We start from the raw sequence: 23,376 nt of genomic DNA on the forward strand, positions 1-23,376 counted from the left end.
TAACATGTGGTTCATAACATAATTAATAATGTTTACATAAAACAAAATAACCTTAGTCATTTTCAAGTAATTAAAAGTTTAAAATTTTTCAGCTAGAAAATTTTCTTATGATCTAAGTAAGATTTTCTAAAGGGGTTTTTTCTAATATTTAGTTTTCAACTTACCGGGTTCAATCCAATATGTGTAAAAGTTGTAATTTTTTATAACGCATTAAAGATATCGTATCAATTTATAGTTTCTTAGTTGTATCTATTTATTATTCAAAAGTTTACTGAAGGAGAATTACTTTTTCTATTTTAAAAATAGCGTTCAATTTATATGTTAAATAATACGATGACTTTAGCGTGTTACTTTACAATATCATTTTATTTCAATTTATTTTTACAGAAATAACAATAAGTAGTACTCTGTAAATTAGAAGTGAAAAAATAGAGAGCATGACGGTGTTATTTGTGGAATTCGTAATCAAACGGATCTAATGTAACGGCGCATTGATTATGCAATATTACTACGTGCGTGTCAATAAATGCGATTAAGATGACATTAATTTAGAAAAATAGTAAAAAATTAACTTAAATAATAAACTTAAGTGATAACAAATTGATATATTTTGTTTCTAATTAAATGAAAAACTAAACAACCGTAAGTCATACAAGATTAAAAACAAATCACAAGTATAAAATATTTAGCATCCTTGTTTAAACATAGTTATATAATATTTAAATCTAGGTAATTGCATATTAATGAGTTACAAACATTATTATTTTTATTTTAGCACACGTAAACCCAAGTGCAAAACATCAATATATTAAATAAGTAATAAATAAGTTTTAATCAAATTAATAATATTTTATATAATGTAGTAATTTCATCAATAATATGGTAAAGTTTTATCACATTTATTGAATAAAGAGTGGTAGTCTCTAACACTCTGTCCTCCCACCTCCCATTGCGTTAACATGTGACCGGTTCGATAGTTTCCGCACGTCGTTAACAGTAGTACCTTACGAGTCGAACATCTGTCGTCTCGCCTTAATATTTATGTTCGCACACGTCTCGTGGCTCTAATAATCGCCACTCGTCCGATTGTTAAACCACTTCACTTATAATTTTTTTTTGTTCTTTATTCATTATTAGTTTTTAAACATTACCAATGTGTATTATATAATCCGTAGGGCTTTTTTGCATTTTACGTTCACCATCTATGATTATATTAATCAATAAATGTGAATATATTATTCACATAATTGAGTTGTTCAGTCATTTGCAGCTTACGTCGTTCTCCTCAAACTTTCGCAAGATAAATTCTTAATGTATTTTATTGTTTAATATTTAATAAATTATATGATTAACAATGTAGTATATAATTTACCCCTTGGCCTGTTTTGTTTAATATTGGATATGCAGAACATTTTTAATATATTTTAATAGATTTATATTTATTAGAACAGATGTACTTATTTTCACTCCCCCTTTTTCCTTCTTCGTTTTTTAAAATAAAAACAATCTATCGCATTAGTAGCAAGAAATCCTCCTTAATATTCAAAAAGTTGCACGTTACAATATTATTTTTTTATTGATCTATTTTTTTCAATAATGAGTTAAATACTATTGCTATAAAATATTTTTTTAGTATATTTCATAAAAAAATATCTTGATGTTTAGATATTCAAGTATAACGTTCATAGCATTGACCAAAATATTTTTTGATGAGCATTCCGGGAAATAGGTCAAGTTATTTTCACCCTTGTCAACGACACTCTTGTATTTATTGAACACAATCTCAATACCTACCTTTGCGTGTATAGTTTCTTAATAATAGTATTATTCTCTATAATTGTACTTTATATACAATTATAAGCTTAGTGAAGTGTTAAACATAACATTCCCACAATAAATAATGAGTAACTTAATAATTTCGACTACGCAATTAAAGTTTATGATAAACAGATTTTTGAGTTTAAATTAAATTATAAGTGTACATCATTTTTCTCTTTTACCAAAAATATAGGATGATTTATTTATCATTTACCACTTGATTTATCAAAAAATAAAAATAATAATTATAATTTTTTATTGGATTCTTTCAGTTTAATGTTTTCTAAATTTATCAATTATAAAGTATTTTTATGTTCATCCATATAACTTATAGTGTATTTTAAGGTAATAGGGATATTTACACTATTTTAATAATATAAATGATAATACAGATATTAAACTACTTTAATTTATTAGATAATTAAAAAAAATAAATGGTAACAACTTTTGTACTACTATGTCAAAAGTTATTAACAATTTATAGTTGATAGATGATAGGTGATGTTATTTTTATAACTAGTCTTCCTCCTGCATTGGTATAAATATGTCAATAATTTCCGAAATTCTGGTTCAAAAGTTGTTAACTACTAGTCATTTTCTTAATTAGATTATTATATATTAAATAAGCTACTTCATTTTATGCGTTGTAGTTTGAGAAATTAAAGTTTACACCTTTATAATGTATAAGGCATGAATATAAAATATACATCGTGATTGATAAATTTAAAGAAAAATTGAACTAAAAGAAACGAATAAAAAAAATTATGAATATTATTTTTATTTTTCAATTAATTAGGTGAATCATGATAAGTAAATTACTCTGTATAAAACATCAAAACTTTGATGTAAATTGTTATTTTTGTCTTCAACTAGACTTTGCCTAGCTCTAGGGTTCCTAAACTAAATTTAATCTAGAACTAAAATTACTATTTGTACAGTCAGAAGAAATCAAATAATAACTGCCCAATTTTTGAAATGTTGAAATTTTTATAAGTTTATTTATATATACTAGGTAGAAATGACAACACATAACTTTTGATGCAACTAATTTGCTGTAAGTAATTTTTTTAATAGTTCATCATCTACTAAAATTATATTTTTTATTATTTGTTTTCAAAATATATAAAAAGTTGTATTTTTTTCTTCAAAATTTCAAAATAGTCCGATTATTTTGGATGAATTGATAACAATTTTACATCTCGTACTTATGTATATTTATAATGCATACATCTCTGACGTTACATATCCACTCTGTGTATCAAAAGTACTGTAACTCAATAAATATTTGTCCTAAAATTGTTATCGACTCACTATAAAAATGTTTATAAGAAAAATGCATTAAACTGGCTGTTTTTAAATTTAAAAAAAAATGATAATAATAATTAGTTTTATTTTAAAACACATAATAAAAAATATGATTTTAATGTACCTTGTAAAACAATGCGTAATTTTTTTTTTTTTAATTACAATAGAATGTTAGATGTATAAAAAGGTTATTGGAGTATACAGTTGTCTACCCCACCCTGTATAGTTCAAAAGTGAATACTGAAAAAAGTCTCTAGGCTAGTAACTATAAGCTACCTCACGTTGACATTTCAGTACATATAAACGAGGGCGTTTTTCTCTTGATGTAACATACATCAAAATACTCTTATATGTTTTAACTCTAGTCAAAAGTTTACCTAATGTCTAAATAATGAATATATTTGTTTTTTAACCAAAGAAATAAGTTATTTAGTATTTATAAAGCGTTTGCACTAATCAGTTGCTAATCACTAATCACTAAACAATGTCTATATATTTTCAAATCCAATTTGATTTTAAAATAAACAAAAATGTGTAACAACAAAATGTTTATAGCGCTATAAAAACCGTTACATGTTGTATTCTGTTTAGATTGTATGTTATCACTTTCTTTCAATCCATTAAGAACATTGATATAAAACTATCAGTTCATTCGGAAGCATTAATTTATTATAATTTTTTTGTTTACCAATTGTGGATACATAATGGGTTTTTTTTGTAAATAAACGTTATCGGTTTTTTATTTTAAAAATACTCACACGTTATAGTAAAAATCGAAAGAATAAATTTCAACAACGAATAAGATTCCCAAAGAAATATTTCTTTGTAATCTTACATAGTATCTAACAGAGCACTTGTTTATCTCCCTAAATGGCCTAACGCGAATTTTATATTTAACAAAAAGCAAATGGGATGTTTCACTCAAACATTATTAATCGTTTTAGGTTTAAAAAGCAATCATAATAGAAATAAACCAATTTCGTTAGAAACTCATTCGCCAAAATTAATCGTCTGACGACTATAGTAATTTGTGTTATAATTATAATCCACTGTTTTTGAAAAGCCGCCAAATTTCAAGTTAAAAAGTGGAAATAGTCTGAGGTTATAAGTTACTTAATGATGTAAGGCAGAAGTTTAATTGTTGTGGTTATAATAGGTAATTTACGGGAAAAGTCCAAGGTAATCAAATTATCTTTATCTAAGTAATTTGTAGCACAAATATTTTAAGGTTTCACTAATATTATTCACAAACTAACGAACCAATGTGTGTATCGTTGTTGTGCAGTGATTCTGATTAATCTTTTCAATTAAAGTCCTATATAAATTACTTTGAAGTATTTTAAATAAAGATAAATCATTTAATTGATTGACATTCTGAATTGCCTACGCATATAGTACGTTTTATTTATAAACTGCCAGTATGTCACCTATCAAAGAATAAAGACTGGTCAAAAAAAACATTTTTTATAATTTGAACAGTCACTGGTAGTATGAATAATATAAATCAATTTTAACTAAAAACACTTGATCAGAATTATCCTATGACAAGTGTTGTGAACGGATAACCAAAGTCATCTAGATTAGATATAGATATTCGAATAAATAGAAATTTAGATGAGATAAAGATATTTATGTTTAAAATTATCTAAAAATAAAATAATTTGTATTTTGTCTAGATAAAATGCAGATAAATTGTTCTTTTTATGTATTAGTAATTTTATTAACGTTTTCCCTCCCGTCAAATTATGCTAAATAAGTTTTGATACTATTTTGAATACGTGACTAAAGCATTTTTAATCTTCAATATTATTAAAAAAACTAACAAAACATATATATTATTTATTAAAGTATTTTTGCTTATCGATTTATCAAAAAATAACAGGAATATTAATTAAAATTTTACACGTGTAAGTATATTATATATTAGTATATTATATCGTGTCAAGTGGAAGTTTTGGATAAGGGTGGCCGACCCCAAGTAGTTGGGATTAAGGCGAGGAAAAATAAGAAGACACGTGTAAGAATATAACCACAACACGTTTGTCGTTTATGATTATATGTGATATGCACGAAGTATAAAAAATATAATGATTTAATATATGGAAAATATCAATAAATTCTAAATCTTGCTGAACATATGAACATATATATCGTACCTAAATATAAACATGTCAATAATTTTCGAAATTCTGGTTCAAATGTTGTTTTCCACCATTTATTCACTTAATTAGATCATTATCTATTAAATTAGCTAGTTAATTAAGGGTGTTACCATTTGAAAAATTAAAGTCGACACCCGTATACGGGATGAACATAAAAAACTTTATGATTGAAAAACGGAAAGAAACATTAAAGTCAAAGAAACAAATAAAAAATACTATAAAAAAAAAATAAAGAATTTTAACATGATGTTTAAGCTTCCATTCATACTTTAGTTAAAGTTTAGATTTCTAAAGAAATTATTTAATCAGTAAGGTATATGTTTAAAATATCATCAATATAAATTTCGTAATGATCCGTTTCGTTCTTAGTGGTAAATAATGGCGCACACAGCTTTAACTATCTGAGATCTTTTGAAGTCTCATTGGAAAAATACAGTCCAGTGGGGGTTGAGTATTTTTATGGACTAGACACACACACAAATAAAAATTACAAAGCTACGTTATTCAATATCAATTTTATATTACATTTAATTTTTACAATATGAATTTATTCCTGTATTATGCTTATAATCATAAAACTATTAATCAAAATACAATGAAGTAAATATGATTTACTTTTGGAAAAATGCCTTCTAAAAATTAAATACTATCTACAAATTAGCATGAAAACAATTTTTATGTTAGTGATAACAACATCGAAAAACCAATATCTGCTTAGCTACGCATTGAAGCAAATTAAAAAGCATGACTGTTTAACTTTATAAACATGTTATTTATATTACTCTTTATTTCCTAATTAGATAATATAATTATTTTCTTTAAGTTAAAAATAAACGTGTACACAAATATACTCTTTTTAAGAAAGTATAAGTCTGAATAAGGCAAATTTCCTATTAAGCACAAAAAAAATCTATTTTGATGTATTTTATTAACAAAACTTTCATATAAAGGTTCGCTTTTATTTATTTTAACATACTGAAACTAATATTTGTTTATGGTTTGGTTAATTGACTGACATGGTAAATACTTGGATACATATTATGCGAGCACTACTTTAATAAAACTTTACACAAAACCTTAACTTTGAAACAATTACGAGTCATAGTTAGCACTAATTAGTTAACTCCGAGCGTCGAAAAACTACAAAATTTACATGTCCACAATAATACGAACAATTTTGTGGTTTATATCTGACGATAATTATTTCACATTCGAAAATACTTTTACATTTTTTTATTCCATTGTCTTTGTTTTTTAATTTTCGTTAAATTAAAAAAAAAGTCAAAATCAATTTCAAAAGTTTATACTTTATTGTTTATTTTAATGTCAACTTTTCAACCATATGACTTTGTCATTCTTACTTTTTATTTAATAAAATATGTAAATACAAAGAGTTATTTTATTAATAAGATCATCATTATTTACTAAAATATTTCTTTTAGTCTGTACAACTTTTAACTGATTTTTGTCTTTTAAATAGAGAAACAGAGAAGTTATGATTTACTTAAGAAATTTTGTAATTTCGAAAGAAAGTATTTAACGTAAACTAGACATTAGGGTAGTTAATAAATAGAAAGTTTAATTTATTTTTAATGTAATATGTAAATAATTATATTTGACTAACACAATGATGAACTGATAATTGGTAATTTTTTTCTAATTGTAGTTATAAGGAAATTTCAATTTATTTTCATTTTATCCGGAAGCCTTTTGTTTAAGTATTTCTTCATTGAACACAATTATAATACTTACAAAACTGAACGTTAATAAATCATCTAATGTTAATAATTTTGACCCCATGTATATGTATTTGTGAAATTTAATTTGTAATAATGTGTGAAATTATGAATTCCTAACATATTTTAATTTTAGTAATTTATATTAAAGTTTGTACTATTGTCAAGGATACGCTTGCTGAGATTTTTATACAGTAATAACTAATATTATAAATTTCCTAAAGTAATTAATAGTTGTAATAATTTAAAAAGGCAATATAAACCAATAATAAAATTTGTTTGCGTGTTAATGTTGCAATAACACGGTTGTTTTGTGTGACTGAGGACAGGAGTGACTTAGGGTTATATGAGCGCCGGGGGAATATTTTGTGGAATTGGTGGAAGTTAACAAGAGGCATGTTAACGGCGATGGTCATTCAAAAATTGACCCTGTCCTCTATAGTTTGAAGTAATATATAGATCACATTATCCGATACCGAGTAAACACACACTTCCATATAATCGAACACCCAGTTATTCGGGCAAACTTCGGTAGAATAGGAAGTGATAATAAATAATCAAACGGGTCTATAACGAATAGAATAACGTGGTTCTGTACTTATCTATAGGAGGCGTACATGCTAATTTAAACCCATACCCCGCGGAGAGTAAACAACGTGTACACTCGGTCGTGGGTTTTCTAAAATTTACCAACCTCTGGTGATTGTTAGGAGTGGATGGCAAAATTAAATTGACTAAATTGAAATATATATATATAAGGTTCAAAGAACCTCGGCCGGCGTGTTTATCTAAGTATAGGTATTTATTGTATATAATGTGCATGGGCTGTGAGGTCTACGGTATTATTTACAAAATGTCATCGTTTGGTTTCCAAAGTAGGTGCTGTGTTTGTTTTGCTTGTAAGTATATTGGTGTGGGTCATGCTGTGAATAAATAGATAAGAAAGTAGCTGTTATTATACATCACGAGTCAACGAGCTAAAACTACTCGGATACGGTTTCTGATATCCAACATTTTGTACCGAATTACTTAAAAATGCAATAAAATCGATTTTTTGTGTATTAAACACCTAATATTAACAATATAAATTGACGGGTCCAAATAATTTATTATGTTCTCAAGATTATTCACGGATGTTTGTGCAGTAAATTTTTTTCTTTTCATCTTTGTTTTTGTTTGATGTTATAATTAATTAATTACTTGATAAACCGTAGCAACTGCGACTCATCGAAGCATTTAATCGGCTCACTGTCGTAGTGTTGCCGACACTCGCTCAGTAATAATAAATGGCTGTCTGAACGTTCATTCCTTTTCGGGTTTATACAACACATTTAGCGCGAATGGATGTTATTACCATATTATTACACTGCCTTTAGCGTATTTGCAATTTCAATTCAAACCATTTCGTTTGCTTGAAATTATACATTTGTAGTAGGCGTAACGGCGAATAGGTAAGGTCAACTTTTAAATAATAAACCTCCTGCTCATGTTTCGGTGTTGTGCACATATTTTAGCGGTTGTCCATTGCAATGTGAACTCAACCGACCGACTTGAGTTTTTAATGTTATTAGCCACCTGTGCAATATTGTCGTCGACTTCCACTCGCGTTCACGAATGCCTTCGAAGGCGTCACTTATGTTTCCGGACATTTATCGTTATTACTATATTACATATGAAAGGTAATGAAGTCAAATATTACCTAGAGTGATGGTGTGGGTCACTAACCAATGTCCGACAAACGTCCAGATTTTAAATACCCGGTCCATAAATTACTTAAAACGGTTTTTTACGTGTTCATTGTCGTAAAAGTTAACGAAATTTTTCAATGTCAAAACGTCTTTCGTTAAAGGAAATAGACCGAAAACAGTTGGTTTTGTGGAACACACTTTTGATAAATTGATTTTATTCTTGGATTAGAAAGAATATACCGATTTATTTAATAAGGGAATCGCTCTGAATTGTTTCGATCTATTTTAACTTATTTCATTTAGACATTTAGTTTATAAATATAATCCGTGTATTCAAATATCTCGACTTGAAGCGTAACGGATTTTAATGTATTGACTAATGGTGCAACACTGCCGTATATTTTTTTAATCCAATTTTTTCTCAGCTAAACCTGTACAATTGTATCAAATTAATTAAAAAAGTATGGTTCGTGTGTTTTTTTTTTTACACAATTATGTTAAGTTAAATTATGTTCTAACGATGGATAATCTAACTCATTAAGTTTGATACTCACAATCAATGTACGTATAAATAAACAAAAATAATGAATGAATGAAATGTTTAATAAGATTAGTTTTTCATGTTCTTCTATTTAGTTATTTTAAAAGTCATGTACATTTGTTTGTTTGCGTATACGAGTAGGAACAAATAAAGTCTTATATACAAATTTACTATGTTTATAAGATAATAAACCCAGAAATGTTTGCTGTTTTTTTAATAAAAAGACTAGTGGATGGTAAATAGAAGTTAGTATAAGAATCGGTAAACATATATCAATAACCGAGGAAAATTGAATATGTTAGCCTGCAGGATATCATCATCTAGCTGTTGAGTTATTATTAACTTATTACAGTGGAAAAACTAAATAGTATTATGGTGACACAGTAAAAAGCTTCTTCCATTTAAAATATACTGCAAAAGTACTATTCTATATAAGACTGTTATTGTTGATTTTTCTTCGGCGAATTTATGGTTTTCTATTAGTTTAGTAATTATGTTATTTATAATGAATGTTATACCTGACTAGTACTGTTTTCAACGGATTAAATGAATAATCATGTACTTTTCTTATGTCAAATATACGAAAATGGTACATTTATAAATAAATAATATTGTCTAAGCCCCCAAATAAATATAATTTTATACTATAAATTTGCAAATTTTAGTTTTACGTGAGAAAAACGATGATGTATTCATTGAATTAGTAATAATATTATTTTTATTTATTTTTAAAAACTTTAGTAAAAATGTAAATATTTAAATTTCTAAAAACGGTAAGTAAAAACTTAAATTGGGAACATTTTATTGAAATTTAAATATTTATTAAGCAGAAAAAAATATTATAAATGATACAACAAAAATAAACGCATCTAGTTTACTTAAATTCATTAATATATTCATTAGTCATTCAACTTATATAATAAAATTAGTATACTGGTTAAAACCAAAATATTTTCCTTAACCGTTAACTTTACCTTATTACCACATTTAATTTTGTATTACACACTATGGGTCGCACAACACAAAAAAATAGACCCTGTTTTGATCAAAACTTCCAATTTGTACATTTTGCCAAATCTACACAAATTATTATTTTTAATAAAGAATTTTAAGAAATCTATATAAAAGCAATAGAATTTTAAGCCCATTAAAGTTTAAGTTTTTATTAAAATTTAAGTTTGAAATGTTTTACACTTTGATACAATTAAATAATAATGAATTCATGTATTTAGTGTTTATACCATAATAATGCATCGATTTCTCTTTTTAACTCTTATTAAAAAATTTATATATATAAAAATATTATAATATACTGTATTAAAAAGTTGACATTTGCCTCAGTTACCATTATATTTTATCTTGTATTGTTTTTACTTGAAACCACGGAAGATAATAGCTTATATTTTAATGTAATGCTTTTATTGTTACATGATTTTTTTTTAATCCAAATTAATAAATTTTATGCATAAAGTTTTAATAATTATCTTCTGATTTATAAACTTCATAATAAATGTTTCAAATATGCTTTTTTAAAAATGTATATGTTTACTTCACAAGTGGTGGACTGTTCTTTTTCTTTATTCATTTTTAGATTTCAAGTGTTGTTAATATTAAAAAATATAAAAAAATAAATCATTTTTTTACTAGATGTTGTTTAAATAATTTATTCATTTATGTACAATATAAATAAACGGTTTACTTATTTTTCATCACTATAAAATTGTTTTATGCCTTTTGGTTTTATTTTCATCTAATGAAATTAATTTTTTTAATTTCAAAAAAAATATTTAATCCTAATTTTTGGGAAAATTGTAATTATTTCATATAAAAACAAATTAGGAAATTAATATAAAGAATAATTTTATTTTATTTTTAACTGCTAAAAATATTGCACATCTTATTACTATGAAAAATTATAACATTATACATAAATTACCCATTAGTTATTAACTAATTTAACGTTATTTTTTTATTAGTTATTCATTTAATAAATTTATAGACAGTATGTTATTATTAAAAATACTTTATTGAAAACTATATTGTGAAACTATTATAGGAATTTATATAAGCGTTTGTTTATATGTGAAATATTTCCTTAACAAGTATTTAAGTAATTTCTAATTAATTATACTAGAACTTAGACAGGATTATACTTTCTTAGTGATGCTCAATGTCGAAACGTAATATATGTATATATTTTTATATTAAAGTGGACTTATGAATCACGTCATTCAATTTTTTTATGGAGTACTATTTATTTAGTGTGTCCATTTTTTAAATTAAAATTAAAATTTATTAACATGATATGTATAATACTTATCACGAATGTTGATAAAATTACCTGAACACAAGCCTTTATTAAGCGATCCGGTTTTGTTTTACATTTTCCGTAAAGGGGGAGCTTCTATATATTACATGTATTCATCCGATTGCCCCATTCCGTTTTTAAAATTTTTTATTCTGAAAATATGTTTGACATGAAAGCTTAATTCCTGCCTAATATTATTTATTCTACGAAATTTCTATGACAAAACCGGATCGCATTCTTCATTCCCGTCGACTTAATCGTGTTCAGACTATTTTTTTGTCCCTTGTATATGGTTCCTAAGTAACTAGATTTTTTCATTATTAACCTAAGTAAACATACATTATATATCCTTCTATTAAAAATATATCTGTTAAAAAACTTATTGTGTGTTATTATTGGTAATACAGAATAAATAAATGTTAGTAATTTATAAAAGATAAGGATTTTATCAACAAAATATGTAATTTATTTACGGATTACCGAGTACCCTCAAAATATTTTGACACTATGCTTTATTTTGTGGCACACTGTAAAAGGGGGGTGACAGTACTGACTGCACACACCCAAATGTTGACCATGGTCTTCATATGGCAAGACTTATTACCAATTAAAGTGAAACTTATTTACAGAAGGTCAGAAAAAAAAATTATAGCGCATCATGGTTGGTCGTCACGTTTGGCTTTCACGGACGCATTCTATTGTTTTATTAGGTATACGGTCAAATTTTTATTGTTCCGCGAACGTAAATGTTTGTCAAATGGATTCTATTGTTCTATTAGATATTCGGTCAAAATTTTATTGTTCGGTGAACGTATAAACTCAATAAGCATTTATGATTGATAAACTTATGCGTTCGATGAACGTATACGTTCCACGATTGTTTGCAATTTATTGTAATAATGAAAATAAATACTGTGAATTTTAAATTCATACAACATCATATTTAGTATTAAAGTATTTATTTTTAATTAATATATTACTTTTTAATATTGATAAATTATTATTAATTAAATTGATTTGAATTTAAATAATGCACTGCATTTATTTTTTTATTAATAATTCGCCAAAATTGTATTAATAATTCAATTACACAAATTCTAAAAAAAAAAAATAAACAATTGCTTACATGTAAAATATAAAAATTATTAATGCATTTTAAACAACAATATTTTAACCATTGATAATTTTATATTATAATTTAATTAAATCTATTATTTTTATAATTTTATTATATAAAATAAAAGTGTACATAATATTAATATAAATAATAAATATATTATTTATTTAAATTTTTATAATATAGATATAAAAACATATAAATATCATTAAATGATAATTAAACGATCTCTCAAATCTACGCACACATGGGCCGTCCTCTTATCGCATTCCATAACTTCCCTTCATCTCTTTTTTGGTCTTTCTCTACCTCCTTTTTTCAACATTATTTTCCATAACTCTTTTTCTTATAGCTTCCGATTATATTTTTTCTATTTTTTCTCATCTTACCCATGATTGACGGTACATCTACAGAGTGATTTTTTTATCATAACCCACTCAATTACTTGTAGAATAATAATAATTTAAACATTTTTTTTTTTTATCTTTAGTTACATATTATTCATGAATTTTCAACTATGTAATACTTTTTAAGTTCATCCCTTATGCCTTGTAAGGGGGTCAACTTTGTTTTTTTAAATGGTAACATATATTTTTAATTTAATAAAATGTTTGAGTTTTTAATTTAATAGTAAATGGCTTTTGAATTTTTAATATAACTTAATTCGTTTATTAGATATAGTCATTTAAAGTTCCAAATATTTGAGTTAATATACAGGTATAATACACAAGAGATTACAAATACAGGTAGCTAATTGGTTTTTTATGTCATTGCTGCCACAGTCACGGATTGTTTATTATCAATTATAACTATCAGTAGATATACTTTTTGTATTGTCAGTTAGTGTATTTATAAACTCACAACAATGTACCTTACTATCATTGATAATAACAATGCTGTGTACCTGTTAATATCGATGTCATAAAAAAGTATTACATAGTTAAAAATTCAAGAATAATATGTAACTAAAGATAATAAAAAAAAAAAATGTTTAAATTATTATTATTCTGCAAGTAATTGATATGGTTATAATAAAAAAATCACCCTGTTATATTCCCTCTTATATGTACCTATCCTATCTTTTCTAGTCTTTCCAACGGTCCATCTAAGCATTCTCATCTCACTAGACTCATTCTCTACTCTACTCTCTTGTCAACCACTCAAAACTCATAACCACATATCATAGCTGGTCTTATTACAGTCTTATAGAACTTACCTTTAAGCCTCATTGAAATTTTCTTATCGCATAGCACATTAAACATATCTCGCCACTTCACCCACCCGCACTTAAACCTGTGTCTTACATCCTCGTTAACACCACCTTTCTTTTGCACAACTGATCCTAAGTACTTAAAACTTTCCACCTCGCTTATTGTCACTTAATTATTCAAAATAATATAATTAATTTATTCTTTAATTTCATTTAGTTCAATGTTTTATACAATGTTATGAATACTTAAATCGAAATTAATTTTATGTTACTTATCTATAATTTAAATAATAACAATTTTTCATTTTGGTCAAGTAAATAATTAAACTGATATCAATTTATTTGAACAAAATTTATCTTATTTGAATAGTAAAAAGTACTAAATAATACTTTCTATCTTTTACACGCAGAAAAACTCACCTTCTCAGTTTCAATTAAAATATTTATTACTTGAATATTATTATCTTCGACAATGTAAAAAATTGAAAATAAAATTAAAAATGTATCAGACTTATTTTAGAAAATAAGTATTATTGTTACAATGAAAATTTTTACAAAATTGTTAAATTTTCGAAAAATGATGTTATTACAAATTGTGACCTCTAACTAAATAGTAGCTTGTTAGTTTTATAACATTGCACTTTCAGTCTACGTTTATAAAATTCATTTTTACATCTAACATTTAGATTTTGAGATATTATCATTATTCACTTTGCCAGGGGTGTTTGCATTACCCGGATTTCCTCTATTTTGTTTATATAATCATTATTATAAACAATATTTATAATGATAACAGTTTTACAATATTATTAATTATTAAAACATATTTGGTAACAATACTCCGTACTATATTGTGCTCCTAAATTTCTTATTTAAACATATCCGTTTTCCCCAGACTTCCTCTATTCTAAGAATTCAAAGGTTAAACCTTTCCCTTACGAAATCTTAATCATTTTTATGATTATATTTAATATTTATGTTTTTTAGTTCCTAAAAATACGAGTATATTTAAAATATTTTTGCTTAGCTTCCGGTTTGGATCTCATTATCGATTTTTAAAGTGGAAGGTCTTAGCAATGAATTATTAAATCAACCCCTCTTCTTAAAAATGTGATTTTACTACATCTTTGTTTTTAAGTTTTTTTATGAAACATAATTAAAAAAAAAATGAAGTACAATAGGAAACGATAAAGTGATATAGAGGCATTTTTTAGATTAATATTCACCATTTTACCAGAAATTCTATGATTTTTGACTTTAATGGCCAAAATCTTCTAAAAATATAGATTTTGGATAGTTTCCTTTTTTAATTTTAAAGTACATTGAATTACCTATAATTTAATGCAAGCTTAGAGAAGGTAGGTTTTTCAGAACATAATCAAATTTAAAAAGGATAAACTTTGGTATGATTTTTCAATTCCGACAATACTTAGTTAGCGGTTAAATTTTTAAAAAAAAGAATATGCCTTTTTACAAAGCAAATGTTTGAATTATTATCAATAAAAATGTTGCAAAAATTCATTTAGTTTTCAAAAATTTATTTCAGTATACAGTGAAAACTAAAAATATCGACATTGACTGTGTTTATGAAAACTGTAATTTTTTAGAACATTTCTTTTTGTTACTGGGACTGAGGGAATTCTTCCACAATTAGGACGATAATAGCTTCAACTTGATATGTTTTGTGATCTTTTAACGTATCGTTGATCAAAATCGGTCCAATAGGAGACGGACTAAACGGGTATATGGTCACAAAAAAAAACATGGCAGATTAAAACCAATATCTTTTGGCTATGCATTAAAGTTAATATATACACTTCAAAGTATGCAATTTTCATTTATTGACGAGTAATGTTAAATTTTTCGACATGTTAACAGAAATATGTTTTTGGCAATTGTTAAAATAAATTGACTTAAATATCCGAAATGTTGAAAATACTTTTCAAAAACACGGCAAAACTATTTAGTCACAATAAACTGAACCACCGATAAAATAATATTTATACTATTATAATTGATTATTCGTTATGAATATGAAGCTAATTGATTATAGAATTATCTTAAATGAACTAGGGGAAATAAAAGTTATTCCAAGAAATTAGTCCAATTTAAAATCACAAGAAGTTTGTTAAATTGGTTAGCCATTACCTATTTAGAAAGTATTGTATATAGTATTTGATTAGTTTTCCCAGGTTCTTAAATAGTTTATACTTCATAAATAACTAACAAGAAATTTTACACTTCATTCCATCGACGCGTATCAAATGTTAGGTAGCCTTTTCGGAATTAGCTACAGAAGTGTTTTCAGGAAAGATCATAGAATAGATGAAGATATAGTGCTTTAAATTAACTTAAAAAATGGGTGACACTTTTTAAAGTTTACAGTATACCAGGTTATAAGTAAATCATTAGTTAAACTTATCACAATAATTGTGTGCAGCAAGTGACGGATATCATATCACTAACTTTTTTAAAGAAGCGTTGTTTTTAAGTGTATATTATTTGCTTTCCCGATTTTATTTTTAACCATTAAAATATAATTTTCTTCATTATTATGAGTTTAAACAACTAATCTTTGTCAATACTTCAAAAAATATTGTCCTACGCATGCGTATCAATTTAGAAGACACGTTCTCATGAAAGGGGAAGTATTGGAATTTTTACATATTACCCCTACAAGTTGTATTTTCTCGTTAAATTGATTGTATATAATTTTAATATTTCAAAATCGTGTATTCAAACGCTTCGAAGAAAATTATTATAAGATTTTAAATTAAAATCACTATTTATAAGTTTACTAAAAAAATAAACCGCTATTTAATGGGACAAAATTAAATAAATTATCCAGACTAAAAAAATTAGTTTTTTTTCTTTAAAATGGACATTCATTGATGTTTTAATACCATATTCTAATGATTCATGTATAAGTAGATATTTGTATTTTTTTTTTTATTATTAATTGATAAAATTAAATTCTGTTTAAAGTTCTTTCAATTCTCTCTTCATTCAAAAATTCAGAAAAAAGTATATTTTGAATATAAAACCAATGTAATTTATGAATACCAAATAAATTCGTCCTGTTAGTATAGTATTTTGAAAGAAGGTGACGCTTTGGTAATTTCCAGGTGTTTTTGTAAAGAAAACATATTTTTGGTTCACAAAAGTATACAATCGGTTTTTACAAGTAACCTTATTTGTATATTTCCTCGAAATTATGTGCATGTATTTTTCCTTAAATACTAATATTTGTAATTAAAAGCAAAATGTTTCCATTAAAGTGAAACACTTCTTATTATTGGGTTTAATAATTATATTAATAAAAACATCGTTTTATCTTTCAATTGTTATCATGAAATGTATTCCATAATATAGCACAATAACATAAAATAATACAATATAGTATTATAAAGTAACATATTCAAATGTTATTTATTCAGTGAGAAACCAATCAAAAAACGTAAAATTAAATTTAGTATATGAACATTGAGATTATGTTATTTAACATTATAAATATATTAATTATTTACACTATTGAATAAAATTTTACAAATTCGCATTTATTTTGGAATAAAGGGTTTTGCAATAAATAACAATAAAATAAATATATATTTATCATGTTTATTATTATTATTATTATTATTATTATAAAAATTTGTATATATAATCTACTCAGTATCCAGAGTTTATTCCTAATGAGGTACAATTTTATTTTTTTAATTGTATCTTACATATTAAACTGGTTTATATAATAGAAAAAGACAATTCTATAACAACGTTTGAACTAGCTATAAACATTTTAAAATGTAGATTGGTTGTGAGGTGCAGGGTAATGTTATTTTTATCATGACACATCGATTTGCCACCATAAAAATATTTTTATAAATATACTTTTTCTGTTCGTGTGTAAGTATTTAAACTCCTCCTTGACGACTAGACAGAATTTTTTTTAATTTTTTGTGTGCGACTAAGTTGATTTGAGAAAGGTTTAGATTCACAGTTTGATTTCGAATATAAATTTATAAAAAATATTTTTAATATTTATATTTTTTCATTCAAAAAAAAATACACATCATAAAAATGATTTGTGTTTTTATTTAAGTTATTTACTTAAGTTTATAGTATATAATTATATGAACACGATATAGGTTAACAGGATTAATAGGTTAATAGGGGAACAAGACAATATCTGTCGGGTATTTATATTTAAATTAAATACTAATACACGACCTACGAAAATGCCAAAAGCGAAACTAATACACGGGCAACGAGTGGTTAGGTCAGGTAGTATTTATATACCATTATATTTATAAAAATTTTGAAGACTCCTAAACTACTGGTAGAAAAGTTATTATCAACCAGTTATTTTCTTAGTTTAATTATTTTTGTCATATGAACTAGTTAAATATATATGTTTCTATTGAAAAAATTATGTTGGTATCCTTTTATTAGGAATATGGGGTAGACCTAAATAATACTTAACAATTCAAAAATCGAGAAATAAATACTACTTATATAAGCCAAAAAGAAATTAAATTTATTATTATTTTAGAAGAAATCTAGTAATAAATGATAAAGTATTACTTTGTATTATAACACTAAATGTAATCAAACGTAATAGTTTATTACGGTTTAATTATTAATATATTCACACTGAGTGACAAAAAATTATTTTCTCAATTAAATAGTTAGTTACAGCATGTGATATAAGTATTTTTTGAAAAATGTCGTAAAAAACGTAAAATGTACAATCAACTTGATGAAAAAATTGATTTTCTAGTGAACATTCTGGTCGTTTAGATGACTATCTTAAAAAGTGCACTATTGTATTGTTGTTTTAGTACCCATCAAGAAATAGTATTTTTTAATTAATGGATAATGATTTATTTTTATATAAAAAATTATAATCAAAATTGTTGATTAAATTTTTTTTAACATGAGTATAGCTGATTGTTTTAATTAATATAATACAAAAAAATAAATTGAAGTCTCAAAAAATTTATATTCGACAGATAATTGGTTCTTGGCTGTGTGAATAGTCTATAATATGCTATTCTAGTTAAAATAGAAGAGTATAAGAGAAAAATAGAAAATTTAGCTTTAAATTAAACTTAATTAAAATTGTTTTTAAAAATCAAATAAACAAAATATAAATATTTTAATTTTGATTTTTAAATATAAATTTAAAACATATAGGCGTAATCATAAGGGGGATATTACTGTTTTATCCCTCTCCATGGCAAAGATATAACGTTTTTTCGTTTGTTGGAAAAAGTGAAAAATTTTCTCATGTACTATTCTCCCACCAAGATGAAACCCTTAATTGCAAAGCTGTTAATGTATTATACAAGTTCAATGTTTTATCATTAGAATTTATGATTGGATTTCAAGTATCAGCATTATCACAAGAATAATAACAATAAATATAATTATTGTAACAAATTCGTTTTTCTCTCTTTTTTCCGCTTTAATGACTTCTAAAAACAAAAATTTAATGTTAATAAAGACCAGAAGAATCGTGCACTTTATACTCGAATGCAATCAAAAACTTTCCAAGTAACAATTCTATTACAATAAAAACATTTGTTTATGAGTTGTTATGTAGATGTTTTGGCTATTCAAATTCATTTGACGGTTTCAACAATATTGCTTTTGTGTATGCTCCTCAAATTATTATTGTTCAACACCACATTGTTACTCCTGCTTTCTATTATAATATCTCTTTTGAGGTAGTAATTTTTTTAATATCTTAACTGTGTGTTATAAAGTATCGTTTTTGCATGCATTTTGTTTTTTTAAACAAAATTTTTAGTAATTATTTTTAATAATTTTTTAAATAATATTATATTTTCTAAAAAAAACAAAAAGTCATTAGTTTTGATTTAGAAATTTGAGTCTCACTGGAGTTTCATATACGTCTTAGTGAGACCTAGAAACAAGTTATTACTCGAGTTTAAATAACGTGTTTTATGAATGACTACAATTTTAATTTTAATGAATTCTCTTTTAGCGTTACTATTTGTAGAAGAGGAACGAGTAATTTTATGCTTACATTTTTTGGGGATTTTATTAATTTCATTAGTCAATAATTTACCATTAAAAACATAAGTTGAAAACTTTATAAATCCCGATATAAAATCTATACAATAATCCTAAGCATTATAATTGTTACAATAATTTTAGCTTCGGTACAAGGCTGAGTAGGTTGGGTTGGGTTGGGTTAATTTTACTATGAAGTCTTTTTTTTGTGTATTTCTGTTACCACTTTTTCTCAGCTCTTATCGAGCTGATTTCTTTCAACGATATATCAAATGATAACAATTCGTATTTAGTTAAATATATTTCCCTCAATAATTGAAAAAATGTTCACTTTATCAATTAAAAAGTTACTTAGGCCACATTCTTCATATAGATTATTATTCATTATTTTCAAATGTTTTTAAGTATTGTCAAATTAGGCTTGATATGATAATAAGTTTCAACTACACAATTTAAAATCAACTTTATTAAAGGATGAAAAAATAAGTTAAAAATGAAATTTTGCACGGATTATTTTTAACATATTAAAATCAATAATAATATAAAAACATTTTTTTTCTATTTAAATACTTGTTTCTTACTAGTTATGATATAATTAAGAAAATAGCATTTGATGTTATTTTTGGAATAGTTCAACAATTCCTCCTAAGAAATAAACACTATCTATAGATTTGCATCAAAGCATTTTTTATGATAGTGATTTTAATTACTTATTTAATAATATTATTTGTCTCAACTATGCCACTTCCTCACTATTCCTCGACCCCACTATGCTACCGTTTTTTATTACATAAATAATTATCAGTCCAGTGGGCCATCTCCTCATTTTAATTCATGTCATTATTAAAATCAACTTTAAATATCATATTCACTTATTATGTATTATAAATAGCAATTATGCTATATAAAAAATGAAATATAAATTATTTCATAACTTTTTAAGCCAAGTTTTCTTTTTAATTTTGGAAGTTTTCAATGTCGAATCATTATTTATACTGAATTTTCTTTTCTTTTAATATTACATAGGCTTATAATCAGCTACTTTTATATTCACTTCAATAAATCTGAGTTTAAAATGGCATTATAAGTTCACTCTGAGCATATTACAATGATGCGAGTAATTGTTGATAACTTAAAGTAACTTGAAAGAATCCAGATGGAATTACGATTACTCATAGCAGTACAATAATTCAGGAAAATTACTGTATTTGAGGATACCAGCTGTAAAGGATAATTTGTGATCAAGTAATTAAGTTAAAACTTATATTTACAACATTCCTAAGTATTACTTATAATAACAGCATTGACGTTGAGAAACTAGTATCTAATAATCGAGAGATAATTATAAATTATGATTTGTATTAATAGATATAACGTTCAAAAGATTATTTCTATTGTACAAGTTAATTTATACATGTGATAAATATAATTTCTTAAATTTAAGTCACTAAAAGAACATCAGGAATTAGGTGTAAAAAGAAAATATAAATTATAATAAAAATGAAATATATGGAAAATTAATTTATTAATTTGTTTTAGTTATTTTACTTTTAAAAATCATATTATTTATATTTAATGGCAAAATTTTTTTTGTCTTTGTATTAATGTGTGACAGAGTTTTATTGATATTAATGGGACCCAAGTGTACATGTATGATTGAGTTTTTTTATTTGTCGAAAACAATTTCCCGTCTCTACGAAGGACACTTTAAATTTTTTAATGGATTAAATTTAGTTAATATCAAAGTGAATAATAAATAGCAAATAGAATAATAAACTCAACGTTTTCACGCGCAATGAATTAAAAAAAATTTCCTATCATTATTTTCCATGGACAATTTTAGTAAATTCCAAATGTATAAGTACAATATTTAAAATCATAAAGTTCGAGTAAAATTCATCTATATTCAAAATTACAAATATTTTCAAGCAACAAATATAGTTTCTTTAAAATATATATAAAAAAAAAAATACTTGTAAATGATTTTTGCTTCAATATGAAATCATAAATCAGAATCCTAATAATTAGATAACGATAATGTCTATTATAACTCTAAAATGATTATATTCAAGAATTATTATTAAACTTAAAACTCCAATAAGTTTATGCAGGGAACATAAATCGGGAAATAACTTTAAATGCATTAAGCTAGTGGATGATAGAGGAAGTTACCGTAGTTTGATAAATAGATTCAGTAATATAAAATGAACTGCAGGTAACATGCTTCTGAGAAAATTATATTCATTACTCAGTTCTAATCCACAGAGGTACACGTGTCAAAATGTTTGACATGTTTTTGAAGGTTTACAAATAAAATATGCAAAAAGAAATAATAGTATAAAAATTTGCTATCTCTTTACACTTTTGAGTGTATATTTTAAGACGTGTATTCTTATGTTACAAGTTTTCACTGTTTTAAGTAACAGCGTTTCAAATTCAGAGAAGTATAAAATATTTAAGCTTTAAATAACCAATTTAAACTTTTTTATCAATTTAAACATAATTTCGAAATATCTTTTTGTTAAACTCTTTAACGTTTTTTGAATGTTGAATATTTTCCTTTGCAACAGTAAAAATTTGTTTGAAAGTATTTTATTTTAATTTTTAGAGTTTTACTAGATTGCTTAAACAATAATTACTGACCTTAAATCAATTATAATTTTTTGCACAATGTATGTATATATTTCTGAAATCGTTCCCTAAATGTAAAAATACTTTTAGTCAATTGTTTCAGATAATTACTAAAGTTTAAGAAAAAAATCTTACTCGTTTGTCCGTCATATTTGAAAAAAAAATATCGTTTTTTACAGCTTTAAAAGGTTCTGGCCAACGACATTGATCGATTAGGCCCACAAAGCGCGATTTTATTTAGCTTATCTAAGTTTTACTGTATATTTATTTTTATGTTTAGAACAATTTTTCTTTGTAATGACTTTAGTTCATTTAAAATTACCTTATGAATCAGAGTGTTGTTTATGTTTAATTTATTTCGTTTAACGGTTTCATTACATTAATAGAGTACTGTAACTGCAGGTAAAACTCAGTTATAAATGTTCAACAGGCTCTTACTGAATAGTTTATTTACAAAAGTACCAGATAAATAATAGGCTATACATATATCTGTAGCTTAAATTCAAAAGGTAATAGACCCCAAATAATATGTTTCTATAAAATAAAAATATGTAATTTCTGAACTTCAAACATGTCTATTTGCATAAGACACATTGAACATTTTCTCCTGAAATTTTTTTAAAATTTACATGTTAATTGATTTTTAGGAAATTATTATAGATATACATAGTGAACCAATTTAACTGACAACTCTTATAACTTTTAATCCAATAATATATGGAATATATATAAGGTTTGTTTGATCAGTTGTTTTCTTTAAACAATTTAATGGTCCAATAAAAACTTATGGTAAAGTATTGTAACTTAATGAGTACTTTAGCTTA

General features: G+C 24.8%; 1 protein-coding gene and 1 long non-coding RNA gene across 5 annotated transcripts in view; one reads left to right on the forward strand and one right to left on the reverse strand.

Moving 5' to 3' along the window:
- Positions 1-23,376, forward strand: part of LOC126899861 (hemicentin-1-like) — a 151,450-nt gene that overhangs the window by 34,759 nt on the left and 93,315 nt on the right. The gene's annotated exons all lie outside the window — the stretch shown is intronic.
- On the reverse strand, positions 20,431-23,216 carry LOC126899882 (uncharacterized). 2 transcript variants are annotated; one of them, XR_007702737.1, is made up of 3 exons: positions 22,688-23,216; positions 22,565-22,620; positions 20,431-21,142 (listed from the first exon to the last, which is right to left on the reverse strand). It is a non-coding gene; the product is annotated as an uncharacterized LOC126899882 (long non-coding RNA). The 2 variants fall into 2 exon arrangements; XR_007702738.1 differs by having other exon boundaries at positions 20,431-21,245.

The sequence above is a fragment of the Daktulosphaira vitifoliae genome, unplaced genomic scaffold (assembly GCF_025091365.1).
Source record: "Daktulosphaira vitifoliae isolate Bord-2020 unplaced genomic scaffold, ASM2509136v1 Scaffold_2, whole genome shotgun sequence".
Lineage (NCBI taxonomy): Eukaryota > Metazoa > Arthropoda > Insecta > Hemiptera > Phylloxeridae > Daktulosphaira > Daktulosphaira vitifoliae.